Source organism: Oxyura jamaicensis, chromosome 3 (assembly GCF_011077185.1).
Source record: "Oxyura jamaicensis isolate SHBP4307 breed ruddy duck chromosome 3, BPBGC_Ojam_1.0, whole genome shotgun sequence".
In the NCBI taxonomy this organism is placed as follows: domain Eukaryota; kingdom Metazoa; phylum Chordata; class Aves; order Anseriformes; family Anatidae; genus Oxyura; species Oxyura jamaicensis.
Window position 1 is genome coordinate 87,722,150 of NC_048895.1, and position 18,808 is coordinate 87,740,957.

Consider the following 18,808-nt stretch of genomic DNA (forward strand, 5'->3'; position numbering starts at 1 on the left):
ACTTTGAGCCACCGAGACAAGAGCAGAGTGAAGTGGTCACCGCTGTCAGCCGCAGCCTGGCAGCTGGGCTCCACAAGGGAAACAAGGAAACGATTAAATTGTGGGGGAAAAGTGACAGAAGAGGTTCATAGCCAAAGCCCACAGATGGCACCGGTGCAGAGTACCTGTAGGTATGTGTGCTGCTCAGAGCAAGGGGAAAATGTGATCTGATTGCATCAATTATGCTAAAAAAAACACTAATTCTCTTTCCAGCGCTGTGTGATAATTTGTCCCTTTTGGAACAATACTCTTGAATGCACTGATATCTGCCTCTGCAATTTTGTGGGAGGGCCGTGGACAGTTTTTCCTCATCCAGAACACACGTTAAGAATGGGCCAGGCACAGCATGCCACCACCATATAAAATCATCACTGGAGGAAACTGTAGTTTGTTATGCATTTACTTTTCTAAATTGTTAACTTCTTTGCCAGAAATTTTGGGCATTACCTTATCTCCCCAGGGGTCAAAGGCAATTTTGCCACTATTTTCAGTGGGAGCAAGTCCAAATCATCTTAAATTGTCCTAATCTGCTGGAGCAAGCGTGCCCCAAATAGAAAAGTGCATCATGCACAGGAGCTTGCTTTCAGGGCTGTAGGAGGAAAAATCTGCATGATCTATAGATACAAGCTACACCATAGGAGCAGAGAGACAAGAAAGGATTAGACTGGTGTATGCAAATACTTTCCCAAAAAGTAGGGTAGGCAGTGAAAGAGCTTGTAGTGAATGTGCAGAATTCTTCATTTGCTTTCACAGTAGTCTGGAGTATCTGAGGTAAAGGTACATTACAAATATACTCTCTGGGAGAAGGATGCTGTGTTTTCTGATGGCCCATCAGCTTGCTCCTTACCTTGTTTTATTTGAGCACTGGTGTGTGTCTATCTACAGGATGCATATTTAGCACAAGTGAGAGCATCTCCTCTATTATTACAGATAGACATCCAGTAGCGAGGTTTGGCTGCTGTGAGGTATGCTCTCTGTTTACTCCTGAGCATCAGTTTGGATGACTATCTCTCAAAGTCATGGTCCAGAAGAAGTCACAGTTGATTCATAAGATCTGAGTCTTATTTTGGGTTTCAAGTACCTGTACGTCTTATTCCTTATCTAATTAGCCTTGCAAAATCCCGGTTCATAAGCACTAATTGGAAGCACACAAGGATAAGTGTTCATGCAAATCCTCCTCTGCATTTTTGGATGTATCAGGTGCTTCAGGCAAACAAGTCTGACACTGGAAAAATGCCCAGGAAGTTTTGCCTATGAAATTTGAAAATTTCAGCCTCTACATGAAAAGAAACTTGTCATGTTAAAGCTGCTTTAGAATAGGAGTCAGGAAGAGTTACAGATGGGCTAAATCATTACCACTGAAAATCACAGGTAATAAAGGATGTAAATTGATAGTAAAAACACAATTTGTAGACCCTATAATTAGCAATGGCAGCATAATACAGAGATAAATGAAATAAAAGTTGTTAGTGAAGTGAATGGTTCAGGGGGCTGAAAAGAAGATTGTATTTTGAGCTTAGTGTTTCTTGCCAGCTAGCCACTGATTCTGAAAATGTCAGACTGAAAAATAGCAAAGATCACTCCTGTCTGATGCAAAACTAGTTTCCTGTTTTATTCTGGTGTTCAGCATTCAGCAGTGGCCCTTGTGCTTACTGACTCCAAGAGGCCGAAGGCTCAATGGAAGAAAAATGAGAACTGCACCTCCCTGGCGAAATGCTTGCCTGACCAGATATGAAATAGACTGAAGAGGATTGGGGAGGGATTGTTTTTTGCTTTCTATGTGCACAAAATGTGATTTTAAATAAAGAGGTGACATTGCTAGTGTTGTCCATCAGAGCTTTTGGACAATTACTAGCAAAACCAGGGACACAGCAAGAACCAATGATGGGGAAGCAGCGCACATTAAATTCAAACCTTTTTTAACATGAGGTTGATGAACTCTAGAACTAAACACCATACCATGAAAATGAGTGGTTGATTCTTCACTCTTCATATCAAGAAGTAGGGAAAATACCTCTGAAAGAAACACCCATCCAAGTTACTGGCTTTATGTTATCAGGTTTATGCCGGGGGTTCAGGGTAGTACCAATCTGTATTGTAAGGGACATCTGCCTATTGGCACAGGTAGACTGTCTGTTAGTTGTGAAAACAGCATGATCATAAGGAAACTTCAGTTCTTAAAACACCATCTAAGTCAGGAGAGAAAGTCAGTGTGAATTCATCCTTGAATTCGCAATGTGTCACACAGAGTATGACTGAAGGCCCACCAGAGGCAGTAACTTGCTAGAAGCCCGGGGGCTGCCAGAACCTCACATAAGTTTCTGCGGATCATCAGTTGCCTTCCCGTGGCCTTCCTCCTTTTACCACAGCTGCAGTCAGGCTCCTCGGTGACAGAGAAAGCCCTAATAGTCTTTCATCAACACAATATTATTCCTCAGTGCTAATGCCGCCCTGGCTCCCACTTTATCTGGCATAGCCTTTCTGTAAACTCCACTCCTCAGTGCTTCTAAGTAAGCCCTGTCCTTTTCTGGCTCCGTCGTGCTTCAGCCATACCAACGATGCAGCCACCCTCCCGCAACAGATATGCCTCCGATACATCGGCATTATTATGTATGCTTCCTGCAATGTTTGTTATAATATATATTTCATATTTTTTTTTCTCTTACTATTCTCCTTCCACTGCTTGCAACCTTCGCTGACCTGAGACCCTTAACAGGCCTAATTCTGACACCACATTACAATGGACAATTTTTCATTAGAAAATTGACTCCTGTTTTACAGTGGCGTAAATAAAATATACCTTCAAGACTTTTGTGTCAAGATTCCTATCTTTCTCATTGTTCACAATCAGAAATGTTGGGTGCTTCCTGCTGATATACATTCAGCTCAGATACAAGACTCCATCTTTCCCCTAGGCCTCCCATATAGGGAGAAAAAAAAAAAAGAGAGAGAGAGAGAGAGACACATTACCTTATCTTTCCATGATAATACAAGAAGCAGAAGGAGGGGTTTGAGATGCCTCGAGAGCATTAAAAAGGGTGTTTGTCATCTCGAGCGATAGAAAGGACTTAGTCACCATAAAATCTACTAACCATAAACTGCACAAACTTCACACACATTTTGTGTTATTAGTATTACAAAGCATTTATATAGTGACATACATTTCCACAGCCATTTCTTCCAAGGAGATAAAGCACATTCCCTTCCTCAGAGAGCCTGCAATCTAAATAAGTCAAGACAAATATTGTACATGATGAAAATAGAGGACAAAAGTTCAGGGGGGATTGATGTGTGGAGACAGCTGATAAGAAGAAGAATGGAAAGGGAAATGATTAAAGATTGCTGTTTGGGAGCCTTTCAAAACCAGGGGGAGGCTCAGCACACTACAAAGTCTACGGCAATAAATGCAGTTCTGGTAAGGCCTTGGTTGCATTTATACTTTGAAATGTATTTTACTTGGAAGAAGTGCTGCCTGGCCAAAACCTGTCCTTCTGGTCTGTTCAGATGAATTATACATAAAGTGAATCCAGATGAATTATACATAGAGTGGGCATCGGTCTGGATGCAATGTTTGTATATGCGACTGGTTTGGGACTTCATAAATAGGTCTGTTTTTCAAGAGGGATGTCCTGGTGCACACAAACACTGCCCTTTTGGTGGGGAGGCCGAGGACGGAGGCATGGGCACAGCACTGACCTCAGTGGGGTCTCTTGCAGGGTCCCCTGTTGCAGCAGGGAGGACTCTGGGCTGTGGAGAGATTCATAACAGGGCTTCACAGCACCAGCAGGGTCTCACTGAGGCCTAGCACTAATTTTTTTTTATTGATATTAAGCTTCTTTGTGGGACTTGCTTCAGGCAGCATGAGCAAAAGCACAGATATTTGGATATGCATCCTCAGGGCAAAGTCATATGGGTTATTCAGAGATTTGAAATCACTACTTAAATGCCTTAGATGAAGCAAAACTAATGAACATCATCTCTGAAGTCTGTAGGTACAGGCCCATCTATAAATCTGTGATCCTTATATCAGTACATACATTGAAAGGGGGAGGGAAGGGGGAGGGAGGACATATAATTTACAAAATGGATAGGGGAGCAAAACCAACATAAGCACTGGAGAAAAAGCAAGCTTGCAGTTAAGTTCAATATTCAGTAACAGCAAAGAAGGAGGATGTAAACAGCATCATTACATACATAATTCAAGAAACATTGACAAAAAAAAAAAAAAGGAAAATTTAACTTTAAAAGAAATTCTGAATTATGAAAGCCACAGGGGGAACAGAAGGAAAGAGAAGATGTCATATAGCAGAATTAGATTGGGCTGGTTTAGAAGTAAGATCTAATATTTAAGTTCAAATCCTCTAAACTTGATTGATAATTCTTATTATGTGCACAGTATGAATCATGTATAAAATCCATATGAAGAAATGACCAGATACTCCAAAATAAATACACACTTGTCTTCCTCTTCAAACACAGAGGACTTGGACCTCCACATTATTGGTGTGAAGGGCTCATCTCTGCCTTTAAAATACTAATCACTCTTAGTACTCCAAAAGAAAGTGGTGTCGGTGAAAACTCCAGCCAAAAGAACAAAACTGTATCCCCTTACACTGGATAGAGTGCTTTCAAAACCACAGGGCAATAGTATTGCTCAATACAGTAGGCTTGAGAAATAGGAACTAAGATCTGGGTTTTACTCCATTCACCTCATTTTAAATGACATGCCAGTGAATAAAAGTTCAGAAAAACAAAGAATGGATTTGTTTCAAAACTGCAGACACAAATCCCACGTGTATTAAATACACTATTATTATGAGGAGACAAAGTAGCAGGTCACTATGGAGATACAAGAACAACATTTTACAGTGATGCAGTTCATCAGCATTTTCTACTTTAAAGAAAGAACTCCTTCCAACATCAATTGCATCCCAGCAGTGGCTATTAATGGTCTTTCCAATTTCTAAAGCTTTTTGAAATTACATTTAACAACACAATGTATCCAATTTTTAACGTGATCCTCCAGTTAATGTCTCATCATACCTAGGAGAGAAAATCTGGCACATGATGATTGAATCCACCACAAACAGACACAAATTATACTGATGAAAGTGTTTGGTGATGACATTTACCCAACACAAATGGAGATTACCCACAAGGATGCTCCCCAGGTTTCTAACTCACTAGGCTGGGGCATTTCAGGGCAGAGACTCTCCCTTCGTGTTTCCACAACTATTTCAATGGTTTTCTAGTCCTGAAGAGGGATTTTTGGTGCTACTACACAGGAAGTTACTAAAGTCATACCTGGGCTAGTAGGGATTTCCTTTTCTCCTTTACAAGCCTGTTCTCAGGACCACTGACCCTGCAGAGAGGGGAAGAAATTAGAGGGATCCACCAACTGCTCCCTCTTCTTGAAGCCTTGGATGTAACCAAGAGGATGCTTGCAACATGCAGTGGAGAACTGCATCAGGAGTAACGTCTCTATCAGATGCAGCAAGCACTTTTTTCCCTAGCAGAGACTGTCCCTGTGCTGTCCCCTGATTTTAGATGAGTGTTGCAATCAGAGTTATCATTTGTTTCTCCATCCTAACGTTTGAACTCTGCTTTGGAAAATTCAGCAACTTAAAGACACTTCTGGAGTGCACATGATATTTTCAAGACCTAAGTTCAGATGTGCCCTTGACTATGCTCCTAATTTTAAGTATACGAGTAGTCTGTGTAGCTGACTGTAGATGAGATGCAGTTTGATCACTTGTAAATAACTTTGCTTTTATTTTCACTTCCTATTTGCTTACTCAGAAATTACTCTGGGAAGAAAACAAGAGCTGCCTCAACCCCAGAAAGGTGAAAGCTCTAAAATGATCTGATATCATTTTGTCAGAGATGCACATTTGCAGTTACTACATTTCTTACAGCTCACTAATACACTTGGTGAAGGTTCAATAAACCTAAATAAAGAGTCAGATAAAGAGTTCATTATATATAAAAAAGAACATACGTTACACTGCACTTTCTTTTGTCTTTTGCATAATCCATCTTTATTTAGCACAAATAACCATTTGCTTTCATGCTGTAAAGACCTAAGAAAAGCAAATTGAAAGCTATTCACATGAACACATTTACTTTGCCTCTTACTGGAGGAGGTTTCCACTTTCCTCCTCGAAGCACCCCTGGTACTTACCCAGATCAGAATTCTTACCTGCTGGGGGCTGCAGCAAATGCAACCAGTTGAACCCTTCAAGATATTTAGACTCCATGAGTCCCTTTGAAATGTGAAAACTCAAGACCTCTTTTCAGAGCACACCACTTAGCACCACTTGTTCTTTGTGAGAGGCAGCCAGTACCACGATCAGGTCACAAAACAAACAGTTGATAAAGAAGGCGGGTCATGGGCTTCCAATAAGGTACGGGAAGTAATCTTTAGTGGTGCATATTAAATTCAAGGAGGCCTAACCCCTAAAAGAATAATGAACACTAGAGAGGAGATATATACCCATAGGTAGAATGCATCCAGTACTGTCAATGACTCCTGAGGCTCAGAGTCTCATCAGTTTTCAGCCAGAACCAGCTTCCACCTACAGATTCCCAACTGATGCAATATTCACTGTTTCTCTTTTGGCCTTGGCAGGAGCTACAGATTTCACAAGAAGCCCACAACACCTTTTCAAAGGGGCCAGTGAGGAGACATCCCGCAGGTTGTCTCCATCCCAAAATACTGTCCTTGTTCTCTTCAACAGGAGACACCTCAAGTAACACTTCTGCCACTGTGGTATGCACTAGCAAGATAGCTCTGCAGCATGTTCCTGTATTTGCCCCCCAGTTATTTGAACTTCTTTTGAGCTTAATCACATATGAGCCCTATCATGTTATAAATCTAGCTAGGCTATTTACTTCCAGTGCAGCCTAACCACCCAAATGCTTTGTTTACAGTTATTTCTGGAGAAAATATAGTATCTTGTTAGCCTTCTGCTGCTGTTGCTGCTGTGGTTCACTTTGCTAATTAACCCCTTATATAGTAATGGGTTTTATCACTCAGCTTGCTAATATTCCCAGCTGTGTTATCCTGGCTCTAACTCACATGGCTCTTACTTAAGAATGCTCCAGCAGTGACTAAATGGAGAGGGAGTGCTGCCTGCAGGCCGGGGGTCCCTTTGGGCTAATGGGGAGCCTTCAAGCCCGTGCTGTACCATCACATGCAGTGGCAAAACCTTGGTGCCACTGCAGTCTGAAGCAGGACCCGCTCCTCTCCCATTCTGCCTCTTGAGGAGATGTCTCAGGGTCTCCCAGAGTAAATGCTGTGGTGAACAAAACAGGCTGCACTGTGTCTGCGTCCTGATTTCTCCCCTAATGCTAAGCCTTGGCTTGTTTTATGTTCTTTTCTCTATACCTGCCTTCTTTTTCACACCTCTCCCTGGGATTAACACTCCTTTTAGCTAATGCTAGATGTTTTCAAAGATGCTCTCACCCATGCACGTATTTTTTCTGATGAGGTTGAGGAGAAAGCAGAGTCAATGTAGAATGAAAGGAAGCCCTGCCAAATAACAACACAGCTCCGAAGGCAACCAAAACAAATAGCATGTCTTTTGTGTATGACAGAAGATTCAAATCTTCTCTCTGTAGATTCATATGAAGCCAACTGGATGGATTTATTTCAGAAGTCAGAAGCAGGAAACATTTATGGATGTATGGAAATAACTGATGATGCTGCAAGCACTCTCTCCTGGCTCTGTTCCATTGGTTTGCTTTGAAAATGCTTTTGACGAAGAACTACAGTCTGCGAGCAACTTTCATCAGTTTTAACAAGGAGTAGATTGATCAGATTAAAAATCATAGACTCACAGAATGGTTTGGATTGGAGGGGACCTCAAAGACCACCCAGTCCCACCCCCCCTGCCATTGGCAGGGACACCTTCCACTAGACCATGTTGCCCAAAGCCCCATCGAGCCTGGCCTTGAACACCTCCAGGGATGGGGCATCCACAGCTTCTCTGGGCAACCTGTGCCAGTGCCTCATTATCCTCTGAGTGAAGAATTTCTTCCTTATATCCAAAATCTGGATAAATTAACTATTGTCATACTCTTATGGAAATGTAGCTGCTCAGCTACCTCCCTGTGGATACTTGGGGTCATTGTAAAGCTTTGTCTTTGTTCTTCAGATAAAAAAAATAAATTTGGCAATTGATTTCTACTCAGACCATTAACAGTTCTCAGGCTGACTGTGCTAAAGTCTGCTGTAAAGTCCCTCTTTATGCTGAATAGTGATACCATGAAAAAAAAAAGGATGGATATCTAATGTAAAAGTGCACTTCCTATGAGACTAACCAAATCAGGCCAAATACTTTGGTAAGTATAAATGGAGGGAAAGCTGCTCAGTAGTCTCTTCTATTTGCCATTCTGCAGGCCTCTGCTGTAAATTTGTAGGATGTCTGCCTGGGAACAGACAGCGACAAATCAAAACCACCAGTGTCCAGTGGCAGAAGGTGGTTGAAGTATGATACACCTGTTAATAGATAGATCTGTCCCTCCTTGCAGACCATCTGCATGTTGTTCTGCATGCAGAATGCTCTCTGTGTCCCTACATCTCCACAAAACTGAACTTTCCAGGAAACATGACTGAAATGTTTGTGTCATTTGGAAGCATCATTTCTACATGCTATAAAGACTCTAATATTTAACATACATGAGGGTTAGGGTTTGATTTTGCATCGAGGGCTTTGGATTTCACGTATTCATTCTTTGCCACAGAATCACTAAATATCAGAAGCATAATTTTATTATAATAGGCATATGCTCTTTCATTACCCATATGTTCTTGCATATGTTAGTGTTCCCCCTGTCCTCTCTCAGCTGTAGTGTATCCCAATTCAATTAGTCCATGCTCAGTTTGCCTATGTTTTGGAGTATCAGGAAGATCATATCAGAAGCCAGTATCACAGTATTATTTGTTAAAATGTTGATTCTTGTTGCCTAGAAAACCTAATAAAAATAGATTTTACAACCCACTTTGGAGTCTCCAGTTCTGACTGTATCATGTAAATGATAAATTATTCACCTTTATTTAATGGAATTTCTTGTGGCATAATTACACGAAAATCTCAACTTGTATTTATAAGTGATAAAGTGATTAAGATTTTAAATGTCTCATTTGCATGCTGGTGGTAATCTTTTCATGAATATAAGATAAGAAGTTATTGATTTATGAATTTGCTTTGAACAAATAGTATTCACAGATTATTTTTTTTTTAAATCTATATAACTGTTCTTTCTCCCCTGACTTTTTATCTCCAGATGCAGAGAAACACAGTTTTGATTCCAGAACATGTTCTGCATTTAGATAATAATGGAGCAAAAGATAATAATAGAGCTCGAGCTGTGGCTAAAGAATACTTCCAACTCTTCTCCAGTTCTGGCAGGCACACAATTTCCATACACTAAATGAATCACTTTAGGAGACATGAAGGAAATTCTTACTGGTACACAGTGTTACACTCTGTGAGGATGTGTAGCTCTAGAATTTTAATTTATTGTTCAGACAAACTCTGGGACCTTCCAACTTCAACCATCCTATGATTCTGTGACTACTGCAGTGCTGTCAGGCTCCTATGAACTGTTGTATTCTGGAGGCTGTTAATGGCATGACTCCAGGATAAGTGATTCTCATCACTTGTTCACTTTATGTTCTCTTCATACTTTCATCTTTAAAACTCTTATCTCTTTCTTAACGAACCTGTGTATCAGATTTCAGACTGCAGTTTAACTTTATCAAGGTGAAAATAACACGATAGCATCATCTAGCTGTAATGCAACTTTGTTTTCTCACAAAGAATCATGGACGCACAGAATGGCTGAGGTTGGAAAGGACCCCTGGACAACATCCCATGCCAAGTAGGGTCACCGAGTGCACCTTGCACAGGGCCACGTCCAGGTGGATTTGAATATCTCCAGAGAAGGAGGCTCCACAGCCTCTCTGGGCAACCTGTTCCAGTGCTCCGTCACCCTCATTATGAAGTAACTAGGTGTTTTCTCACATTCAGCCAAAACTTACTGTGCTTCAGTTTGTGTCTCTTGCCCTCTTGCTGGGTACCACTGAAAGAGCCTGGCCCTTAATGCTTGACACCCTCCTTTCAGGTATTTACATGCATTGATAAGACCCCCTCTCAGTCTTCTCCAAGCTAAACAATCCCAGCTCTCTCAGCCTCTCCTTGTATGAGAGATGCTCCAGTCCTCTAATCTCACCTTAGTAGCCCTTTGCTGGACTCTCCAGGAGCTCCATATCCCTCTTGTACTGGGGAGCCCAGAACTGGGCACAGGACTCCAAATGTGGCCTCACCAGGGCTGAGTAGAGGGGCAGGATCACCTCCCTTGGCCTGCTGGCATAATTTCCTAATGCAGCCCAGGATACCACAAAGGCCCATTGCTGGCTCATGGTTAACTTGTCTATCAGGACTCCCAGGTCCTTCTCTGGAGAATTGCTTTCCATCAGGTCAACCCCCAGCCTGTACTGGTGCATGGGGTTATTGCTCCCTGGGTGGAGGATCTTACATTTGCCTTTGTTAAACTTCATGAGGTTCCTCACTGCCCAGCCCTCCAGCCTGTCCATATCCCTCTGAATGGCGTATCAGCCACTCCTCCCAGTTTTGTGTCACCAGCAAATTTACTGAGGGTCCACTCTATTCTCTCATCCAGGTCATTGGCTGAGTAAATTAGACAAGACTGGACCCACCACTAGCTGCAGGCCTCCAACTAGACTGCACCTCTGGTCACAACCCACTGAGCTCTGCTAACCAGCCACTTCTCAATCCATCTCACTGTCCACTCATCTAATCCACACTTACTGAGCTTGCCTTTGAGGATGTTATGAGAGATAGTGCCAAAAAGCCTTGCTGAAGTCAAAGACAACATCCACTGCTCTCCCCTCATCTACCCAGTCAGTGATCCCATCATAGAAGGCTATCAGATTGGTTAAATGTGATATCCCCTTGATGAGTCCATGCTTACTCCTGATTGCCTTCTTAGCCTTCACGTGTTTGGAGATGACCTCCAGGGTGAGCTGTTCCATCACCTTTCCAGGGATGGAGCTGAGGCTGGCTAGACTGAGAATAACCAAAATTCTGTTTATCTGAGCTCTAAAGAAATGTAAAGAATGCCCTATCAACTAATGCTCACCCCATGACATATTCTCTCTTGCTTTCCGTAGAGTTTTGCATCAGAGCTGCCCTTGCTGGTCTTTTACTACTGCCTTTTCTCTGAGTGTCTCTTCTCTTCCTACAGCTTCTCTCACATACACAAGGACCTTTATAAAATGTACCCAGGTAAACACATCCACCACCATTTGCTTTGCATACACCTTTGATCTGGGTGGCAGCACAGACCTGTCTTTGATGTAGAGATTGCTGTTATTTTAGCTACCTTTTTCCCTTTGGCATGTCAAACTCTGAAGTGCAGCATAGTGGTTACACGCCTCCAACTTGATCTAGAGATGTAAAAGAGATTGAACCCATAGCTTATCAAAGTCTGACATACTGCACATAACAGATCAGTTTGTGTTCTGCAGTGTTGAAATTTTCTATTACCTTGGAAAGGCAATACTGCATTAAAGTTTTTCCTCACCTCCTATTTTCTGGTCTGCTTGATTCATGGATTAGAAAAAAATAAATAAATAACACAGGTATGTTCTGACAGATACCCCGTCTCACACATTTTACAACTCAGAGTGCTATCATGCAAGTGATGGGTTTCCAAGAGGCAGACTTTGTGATGAAATGTGCCACCCATTCTGTTAGAAACAAGGGTACATTTCTGTTTTAGTGACAGGGATGCAAATCAGGACTGCCCATCTCCTTTGCAGCTTGATAGAATAATAGTGGGTGAAAACAGATTGAAAGACCAGGAATTATCCCAGCTTAATTTCAGGGTGAAAGGTTCACCCTGCTGCACTGAATCCCATGACCAGTGCAGAGAAACCAGCACTTTCTCATCATAACAGATCTGCAATAATGGACAAAGCTGTAATACTGTGTGCAGCTGCGGGGCTGAGTTTCTGAGATGATGGAGTTGCAGTAACCTTTTGGAAGAGACCCGCAGGACACTTGTTATCAGATATTATCTTTTCCCCGTGGGCTGTCCGTCCCCAGAGTTCCATCCCAAATGAGGGATTGTCCCCTCCTTACCTGCTCCCCGTCCCCACCACTGGCTCCTACAGCACCAGCGGGAGCCCACCAATGGGTGCACTTTGGTGCCCTGACAGACACTTCCATCTTTAGGATCTTGCTTTTATCTGTGTTTCATTCTGAATAACAAAAATTGTCAGGTTTACAACTTGCAGTTCTACTTACTAAGATTCTGAAAGATTGCTGCTTTTCATGCACGGAATATTTACCAGGATGTCTACAGAAGAGTAAGGGATTTGCCTTAGGGTAGGTGTTGCTATCAAATGAAAAATAAAATGCTCATTCTCTTTCCTCTGCAGGCATCCTTTCTTATTTCAAAATCACGATAGTTCTGCTGATACATTGCAGGAAGACCATATCTCCTCGATAAATGTTGCAGTAGTTACATGGTGCCTCCAAGATGTCATGTTTTATATCAAAGTTATTTTCCAGGAAGGCATAAGGTCAGTGAGAGTCCCAGCAGTGCTGCCCAGGACCTCCTGGTGCCAACCCAGGTGACAGAGGGAGGCTGTGTTTCCACACAGACCTTCCTCTTTCTTTCCCATCCTCACACTTCCATTACCACAGGAGCTGAATTCACCCCACAAAATATTTACTGCTTGTCAGGCAAGAAGCTTACAAGGATTACATAAATCAGCACCAGCCACAAAGCAACCTGGATGGTTGGTTGCTTGCAGAAGAGGAAAACCCACAGTTATTGTTAATGGCAAAATGTTCTTTATCTCACTATTTTAAATCAAATTCAAAGTAAGGAAAGATGATAACAGAATATGGCCTTTACTTTCATCAGTGTTTCTGAGCAAGCATTTTGTAGTGCTTTTTTACCTAAGACATTTAGCCTGTATTCCGCTTGCAAATTATTAATCAACAAGCTTCTGTGTTAAAATATGGTGAAATTGTTGCTCTAGAACAGTTTTACAAACAGATTTCAGTCTCTTGAGTTCTTAGATTAGGATATTTGCTATTCACTTTTCGTCCAGAGCCCACCATAATTCCTATTCCCTGACCAAAGTAGAAATTCAGCCTCTCAGCCAACTTCCTATGAAATAAACATATGTGCTACTTATTTTTTCATCTTCTTCTTCTTGCCCTTCATATTTTCTTATCTCATTTCATTTGCAGTGGCTTTTCCTCCCACCTCTCTTTTTAAGTGCCACATTTTTCCTCTCTTCTCTTTCCTCTTGCCCCCTTTCCATCCCATCCTCCTCCAGTCTGCCATCCAGCATTTCCCCAAGTCACACAGATTCAGGAAACAATTTTCCCCACAGAGAAGCATCTCACTGTTACTCTGCCTGCACTCCGGGAAGTTGTTCTCCACTGGGGCCAGCACCTCCAGCTGTCCTACTGTTGCTGGCTATGGCCTGCATCCAGGCCCACCACCAACCCACCTAGCTCTCTCAGTGACACCAAGCCACCTGCCTGGAGGGATGCCTGTGAAAGCCAAACCCCCAGAAAAGCTTTGTCAGTGCTACCATTCCTGAGCCTGGTGCCCAGAACTGCACCTGTGCCTCCTGCCCAAATCGCATCCCTGTGTACCAAATTTTCTGGGAGGAGAGGGCTTCCTGAGGCAAGGGCCCTTTATCCAGAGACTGCTACAAGAGCAGGGTTAATAAGAAAATCCAGAAAATGCCCATTTAGAGGTCAGGCCCAGCAGCATAGCATACAAATGTGCCTTATTTTAAAGAATATGTTAAAATTTTATCAGCAACTGAAATTTGAGAATATATTTTTATCTGTTGCCTGTGGACAACAAAATGTGTTTAGTACACGAAAATTCTTCTAGTAAGAAGTGTTCACTTGAACATGTTACTAAGAAGGCTGCTTTGCCTGTTTTTCTGAAAACCACCAGCTCGTTCATACGATTTTGTCAGAGAGCAGAGGTCCTGCTGCAAACTCAAAAAAAAAAAAAAAAAAAAAAAAAAAAGTGATATTAATGGTGCTGGTGGACTGTCCATCCAAGCAGCTAATGTATCTGAAGTCAATAATGAGTAACACTGGATGAGTTGCAAGCAATGATTTATTAAAACATATATGTCATGGGAAAAGAAAGCAGTGATCAGCTTTGCTTTCTGATCAATTAACAGCACTCAGACAAGCAGAATTCAAATTATTTTGAAACCCCAAATGAACGGATCTAGTCATTAGGAAGTCTGCGGTGCTGCCTCATGCAAGCAGCTGTTCATTTTATCATATTTACTTTTACAAATGACTGTTATCATCCTGCAACCTTAGCTTTATGACTTTTTGGAAACTACCCAATGTTTGATTTTTAAGGACCAAATATGCAGCTTAATCTACTTCAAGAGAGAGTATTGAAGATTTCGAATGAATTGGAATTGCAGTAGGAAATGTTTTAACAGCTATCTGCAAGTAATAAAAATACAATATACGCTCCCACAGACGGTCCTTTTCCAGCCATGCACTTTCTAATTGTGGAGTTCTTCCCGACATGGCAGGCAGGTCTCTGTGATTAGGAAATGTCTGACAGCTTCTCCCTTTTAAACAGCCTGAGATCTATACTTCAGCATGGCTTGCATAAGCCAGGCCCCACTGCCAAGCAACCTTTCACACCATTGTTATCCTGTGCTTTCTCTCTATCCTTGTTTTTTTTTTTTTTTTTTTTTTTTTTTTTTTCACCTGCAGTGTCTCTTCTCCCCTCCTTGCTTTCCCAGGAGCGTGAGTAACCTCACCATTTCCACTCATCATAAGCATGTGTTTCAAGAGGAGGCCTTACAGGATTCAACTTAAGGAGAGCAGAGCCCTTGGGGTGGGAAGGAATAGAAATGGGAAGGAGATCATGCCTAAAAAAATCCTTCCGTGCTTATTAGGGCCAGGAAAATGGGATACACAGTGCAGCCAGCCAGTGGCACCAGTGCCCTGCCCTTGCAGCATCCAGGCAGAGAAGCCCGACCCCAGGGGGCTGCAGGAGGAGGCAGGCACTACGTGCATTGCAGGGCTGCCTCCCTCCCTCTGGTTCCTGGGCAAGCTGCTCTGCCTGGCCCTGCTGGAGCAGGGGCTGCAGCAGGTGGTCTCCAGAGGGCCCTGCCAACCTCAGCCACTTGGGATTATTTCTATTGTCACTGCGGTTGTTACTTTAAGACCACTAATTGGCAGGGGAGCATGAAAATGCAAGGAAAAGGCACATGGAGAGGGGAGTAAAGGCAAATCAAGGAAAGAGGAAAAGAAGAGAACCAAAACCAGAAATGAAACTCTACCTGTAGGCTGCCCCTTTTGTGAAATGTAACTTCCAAGCACCCCAGATGCTTTGTTTTCTTTCCTGTGTGCAGGTGGCTTTTCAGGATGGATTACTTGGCATTCACTGAGTTTTTTTTTTTTTTTTTTTTTTTTTTTTTCCCACAAACTCTTAATTTGGCAGCACATGCTGCAGCTATTGATGCGTGTAGCCCAGGAAAAACAATTCAGCTGCAGATAAGTAGCCTGTAACTCTTTTGTATTGTGGGGAAACCCAAACTTTGGGAAAGAAACCTCCCTGCCCAGTGTATGCCCAGCCATCTCTCAGCAACAGCACACAGTAGGGGTTGGACATAAGGCTGAGCGAGGGGCCATGGGGACGAAATGTTGTCCCCCTGAGAGAGACAGCCTCTCCTCCCCTTCCCCACCCACAAGCCTCTCCTCTCCTTTCCCACCCACAAGCATTGCCAGGAGAAAACAGAAAACCCAAGGCCAGCCAGCAAAGCCTCCGGGCCTCTCCTCATCTCCACCCAGTGATGCTAGAGGGTGGCAGGAGGGACTCCACCTGGGACGTGAGACAGCTAACAGCAAGGCACAAGCCCATGCACTTGCTTGACTAGATGCACTTCCACCCTGGACAAAAAAGCCATCATGTTTATCCTGAGAGGCAGCCAAAGTGTGCCTGCTTGCACATGCTCTGCTACAGATGAGGTTAATTCAATATTGCCTTTATTATGTATGTGTGAAGCATTGGCTGCTGAAAAGACAAAAAGCTCTGCGGGGCTTGTGCTACCTTCTGCTGAATTACTGAATGGAGCTCAGCTTTGTTAGAAGAGACAGAAATCATCTGTCCAAGGGAGGAAGTCCATCTGTCCAGACCTGTGAGAGAAATTCAGCCTTTAATGTGGGTCTTTCCTAAATTATTTATTCCCCTGTGGATAGTGCAAGGTTTCCATAGTCACTGACAGGCTGTGATTTCTAAAGCACTGTTCGCCGTAGGGATCCTCATTCACCACCTCATTTCCAGTTTTCTTGGCTTCCCCTGTGTGTGTGGATTTAATTGCACACCGCTGTTGAACAAAACCGTGTTCCCATCTTCTCCTGAGCGCCGTGCCCGTTACAAGGTGCTGCAGCTCCTCTGGGTGATCACGCTCTTGCACTTCACATCCCTGGTGTCTGCTCACGCAGTGACGTGAAGTAACATTCCCTTGAGCTCCTGTATTTTGATCTTTCTGTTTCATTTCCCTTAACAAAGCGATTTTTATACAACGCGGAGTTATGCCAAGATCAACATGCCCATAGCAGATCAGTCCTGTTGTTTATCTGCCTCCAAACGATACGCATCTCCTGAGAGACCCCCACCGCAGGCTGTTGGCACAGAGCTGGGCAGCGCGTCTCTGAGACATGCGTGTGAGATTTCCTTTTAATCTCTCTCTTTTCCAGTTATGCAACTGAGAGCAGAAAGCGTGTATGCAAGGCGGCCACTCTTGCTGCTGGGATGGGACAAAAGGTTTTAAAGTCTGACTGGTTCTTGCATTACTCCAGCCACAGCCTCTGTACACTGCAGCACAGGTGCCCCCAGGTCTTTATTTGCTTCCTTCAGGAGTAGGTTGTGGCCTTGCAAATAAGTAGTAATTAATATTTTGGTAGTTAAATACCAGGAGTGTGCACAACAGCTTCTCAGAGCTAGTTCATGCTGAAGTTTAAGCCAGTTACAAAGTTCACTATGAACTTCTACCTAAATAAAATCAGGGCAGGTAGCTTGGTGGCCAGGCTGGCGAGGAGCCTGCACCACTCTTGCCTGTGCCCAGGCGATGTCCCCTGTGGATGCTCCAGCTCCTGTTGCCCACAGCCTGCTCCAAACCTTGGCAGCTGCTCCAGGCTTCACACTGAGATAACTAAAAGGAGAAGAGAGTGTGAGGAACAACCAGGTGGCTCCAGAACTGTTTTGTTTTGTTCATGTACCACCCTGAGGCAGCTTTGGCAGCCTTGTATACTGCTATGCCAGCAAAGTGCCTGGTAGGAAAAAAAAAAAAAAAAAAAAAGTCTTCCAGCTCAATGGCTAGCAAAGAGCATCTTGCCCTAGGTGGCAAAATGCCAGCATGGCCACAACCGTATTTACCATGGATGACCATTGACAGAGCCTCAGGTTGGCCACAGTGTTGGAGTCCCTTGTTTTTAAAAAGTGAAAGATACAAAAAGCCATCATTAATCACAATAAAAATAAATAAATAAAGTACTTTTCATTTTCAACAGAGAAAAGTCAAAGGGTTTTATATCATCTTGCAAAGGAAAAAGCCTCACAGATGTGTATTAAGTGTTGGCCACACAAGAAGAGCCCGTCCCACATGGCCATCACCTGATTACCCACTTCATCTCCAGACATACTAGAGGCTGTTTTGAAGGCTGTATCACCCGGCATCTTTAATAAAAGGGAATTATCCTCTCTGGCTGCAGGTTCTCCAGGAAGGCAGTAATATCTCTTCCCCAGAAACAAGGGCTGCCACACCACAGTGTTGCTGAAACGGCATTTTCCAGCCCCACAAAAAGACCCGTGTGGGACAGACGAGGCCCCAGCAGCTGTAACTGGAAAATGTGTTGTCCCTCTAGGCTCTGTTAAAAGAGATGCAAGGACAGATTTGCCTGGACAAATGCTAAGCAATGAGCTGAGGGGAGAAAGTTTAATATGTATTGGCCTAAGTGTTTTGAGAACTGCCCCCATTTCCCCTTTCCTTGGCTCATGAATCACCCCCTGGGCACTCACTATGTTACATTCATGTGACGCATTGCTGCGATGTCACACAATTGGAAAAGTTTTGAGCCTCAGCAAGATAAAGTAATAAATAATAATAATGATAAAGTATTATTTAGCAGCTGCTTAACCTGGCTAGCTGATCGGTTTTGCTCACACATCCCGCTGGGTCTGGTTCCGCTGTGCTGATGTGGAGCTAATGGTGTATAACCACAGCTGGAGAAGGAAAAGGTCCTAGGAATCAGCTGCTTCCCTGATCAGTCTCTGATTTGTCTTGGAGGAGATATTTGCTATTTCCAGTAATTCATTAACTCTCTATTGTTTTACAGTGCATACAGCAGAATCTTCTTTTTGTCATTAAATCCCTTGCTGCTATTTGTGGCTCTGCTGCTATTCAAAGGGATTTTCAAGGCTCTGGCTCCCATTTCTATGTACCGCTTCTTATAGCGGCTGGCACTATGGGAATCAAAGACTCCATTATATCAATAGATGGTACCTGTCACTTTGTAGCATGCGTTTTATGGCAGGATATTTATTTTTCAAAGATGCATTCCTCCTGCTGTAATCCTACATGTTCCTCTACACTTGCAACGTGCCAGGCTTTAAAGCAAAGGACAAAGCAGCTGAAAATAGGAGTCTTTCCACCCACCCAGTC

The 18,808-nt window shown here is 43.1% G+C and overlaps 1 long non-coding RNA gene across 1 annotated transcript; it reads left to right on the forward strand.

Moving 5' to 3' along the window:
* The first annotated feature begins 415 nt into the window (after positions 1 to 415).
* On the forward strand, positions 416 to 8,046 carry LOC118164972. Its single transcript, XR_004749784.1, has 4 exons — positions 416 to 425; positions 1,503 to 1,513; positions 2,243 to 2,249; positions 7,847 to 8,046. It is a non-coding gene; the product is annotated as an uncharacterized LOC118164972 (long non-coding RNA).
* The last annotated feature ends 10,762 nt before the right edge of the window (positions 8,047 to 18,808 follow it).